Below are 3,518 nucleotides of genomic sequence, written 5' to 3' on the forward strand. Positions count from 1 at the left end.
CGCCACGTCAGCACCACACCGGGCGGAGGACATCTTCCATTCCTGCACTCGGTCAGGGATCTCGTTGAGTCGAGCCATCAGGGATTCCAGGTCATTTTAAAGCATCGCCCTTGGCCAGAGCAATGAGTCGACTCGTGAGACTGCCTCCTTCAGGCGCGTGAGGTAGCTCGTGACGCTGGCGACACGAGACTCCAGTCGGAGCACGATCATTGCAGTTTCGTCACAAACTAGAGAAGTGATAGGATCCAGACCCGTCTCGACCTTTCCAGTTTCCTCGTCAAAGTCTTGGCAGAATTCTACAGCCAAAAATCAGTGAGTCGACCGGATAGGATCCGTTCGCAAGCATCAACACAGCCGGTTTAAAAGAAATACCTTCTAGCATAAGATAAAGCTTCTTGGTGAGAGTTCTCAAATAAGCCTCCGTGTCATTCCTCTTGTGGACCTCAGACTCCAGCTTTTCGTTCAGGGTAATTTTGTCCTTCTTCAGACGAGTCACCTCTCGGTTAGACTCGTTGAGACAGGACTTCAGCTTGGTCACCTCCCCTTCTAGTGCCTCGACCGAAGCCAGCTTCTGGTCTGTGAGGGCAGTTTTATCTTGGGCTTCCTTCTGTGTAGCGGCGAGGTCCGAGTCCTTCTTCTCTAGAGCCAACTTCATTTTCTCTACAAAAGAAGCAATCGAATCAGTCAGGAGCTCAAAGAAATGTTTTAAAAAAGACAGTCGACAGGAAGTTACCTTCCATACCAGCAGCTTCGTCTTGAGCTTTCTTCAGATTCTGCTGAGCCAACTCCAAGTCAAGGTTGAGTTTCCTCTTCTTCTCCTCAAGTTCAGAAAACTTGGAAATGAGAGTACAAGACTTCTGCAGAAGGCAAAAGACATGTTAATCGACGATATCAAAGGTTGTTCACTTCCGAGTGGATAAAACTTAAAGAGGTTTGCTTAGACCCCTGCCGATTGCACATAGTCGACCGCGGTCTCGAGGGCTACACCCAGCGGGCGCACTTGGCGTGCCCTCGCTGATTAAGACCCAACTCGACCGGTCCGCCCGGGTCAAGTAAAAAAAACAAACTGTTCAGACCCCAGTCGACTGCCAGCAGTCGACTGCGGTCTCGGGGACTACACCCAGTGGGTGCACTTGGCGTACCCCCACCAGTTCCGATCTCATTCGACCGGTCCGCCCGAGTCGAGTGGAAGAAAGAAAGGAAGGCAGAACTCAGACCCCAGTCGACTGCGAGCAGTCGACTGCGGTCTCGGGGACTACACCCAGTGGGTGCACTTGGCGTGCCCCCACCAGTTCAGATCCTACTCGCATAGACCGAGTGGAAGAACACAACTACCAAAGACAACAAAACACCTAGTGGGTGCAATAATTCGACGCAAACAACAGGAGATTGTATAGAAGAAATTTTTTCGGGTAGCATATCCTGATAGAACAAGGACAGTCGAAAAGTCTACTTACCTGGACATTGGCCCGGAGAGCAGCACTGGCGTGGTAGGCAGCCTAGCTATTCTCATGCACCGTCTTCATCCGCTCCATCATCACGTCAGCCTGTCGGATGGCTTCCGCAATCGCTTCCGACTGGTTGTCCGGAACGGGGTAGCTGGTGAAGAAGAGAGTAGACGACCCAGGTGCAGCAGCTTGGACCTCCGAGGCATGAGATGGGACAACTGAAGGAATCACCAGAATAGTCGACAGTGCGGGGCACTCACTCGGCAAGGGTACAACGAAGGTTACAGAGGCCCCGCCCGCGTCTTCGGATTGATAGACGGTTGGTGTTGTCGTTGGTCCCTGCTGAGACGCCTTACCAGCCGTCACCTTTTTATTCTTCCTGGGCCTAGGAGCCACATCTTCATCGTCATCTGGGAGATCGATGACGTTGGGCGGAGCTGCGTAGAAGATCAGTTGACTCTAAAGCAAACCGCTAGAATTCAATCGACCGAGTAGTCAAGAGCAAGATCATAAGAGTTTTTACCTGGGTTGGAGGTGACCGCATCTTCCATCTTCTCGTCTTGGTACTGGAGAGAAGAGGTTCCTGATGTAGCAGCACTGCAAAGACCCGCACCTAGTCGGTTACGTTCTGTTGCTCGAGTCGACGAAAAGAACAAGTTAGATGATTACCCAGAGATGGTAGGGATGGTCACTTTGATCCTGGGCAGAGCTTTTGGCAATTTGGAGGAGGTGGTTTTCGGTGCTCTTGGCGCTGGAGGCGGCACAACCTTGGGCTGCTTCGGAGCCTTCTCAATCGGCACTAGGGAGGACATCCTGGGGCGCTTCGAAGACTGCCCAGTCGGCGCAGTCACCAGGTCCGGAGTGCTCGCCGGGTCGTGAGCATGTTTGGATATCCTCTCCTTGCGAGGAGGCGAGTCGACCTCTTCGTCATCAGTCGATTCGTCGCTCTCCTCGTCCTCCTCGGCATCTGAGTGCCACTCACCGCTCTCGCCCCCGCTCGCTCCTTCCTCGACGTCTTGCTCCTGCACTCCATTGGGCATCAAGTACATGTCAATGAGAGCCTAAAAAGACAACGATCAAAAGACCATCAACAAGGTGTCACACAGAGAATCCGAAAAGATACTTGGTAAAACAGAATCATACCTGCTCCGGCTGGCGCGAGTGGTCGAATGGAATCACCCTCCTAGACCCTCGGGGGTTGTCTTTGTTGCTGGTGATTCCCATCAGCCACTTCTCCAAGATGTCCTCGCTGACGTCCTCCTGGTGGATCCGAGTGGAGTCCTCGAGTCCAGAGTACATCCACATCGGGTGGTCACGGGCCTGAAGCGGTTGGATGCGTCGACCAAGAAAGACCTCCAGCAGGTCCATTCCAGTCACCCCGTCGCGGACGAGTTAGACGACCCGCTCAACCAGCACCTTGACCTGCGCCTTCTCTTCTGGGACCACCTTCAGGGAGGAGGGCTTCTCCACTCGAGCCAGAGAAAAGGGAGGAAGTCCAGTCGACTGACCCGGGGTCGGCTGGTCGTTACAGTAAAACCAAGTCGACTGCCAGCCCCGGACCGAGTCGGGAAGGATCATTGCTGGGAAGGTGATCTTGTTCCTCATCTGGATCCCCAGGCCCCCGCACATCTGGATCACGTGCGTCCTCTCATCACTCGGATTGGCCTTTTTGACCGACTGGGAGCGGCAGGTGAAGATGTGTTTGAAAAGACCCCAGTGCGGTCGACAGCCCAAGAATTTTTCACACATTGACACGAAAGCAGCCAGATAGACTATAGTGTTTGGAGTGAAGTGGTGGAGCTGAGCCCCAAAGAAGTTCAAAAAGCCCCCAAAGAAAGGATGGGGAGGCAGAGAAAATCCGCGATCGACGTGGGTGGCGAGGAGAACGCACTCACCCTCCCTTGGTTGCGGCTCGGTCTTGTTCCCCGGGAGCCGCGCCGATTTGTGGGGGATCAGTCCCCCCTCCACCAGGTGTCGAGGTCGTCCTGGCTGATCGTCGAGCGGATCCAGTAGCCCTAGATCCAGCCCGGCGGCAGGCCGGATCTTGACGAGGATCTGCCCCGGCTGGTC

Source organism: Triticum aestivum, chromosome 6A (assembly GCF_018294505.1).
Source record: "Triticum aestivum cultivar Chinese Spring chromosome 6A, IWGSC CS RefSeq v2.1, whole genome shotgun sequence".
NCBI lineage: Eukaryota > Viridiplantae > Streptophyta > Magnoliopsida > Poales > Poaceae > Triticum > Triticum aestivum.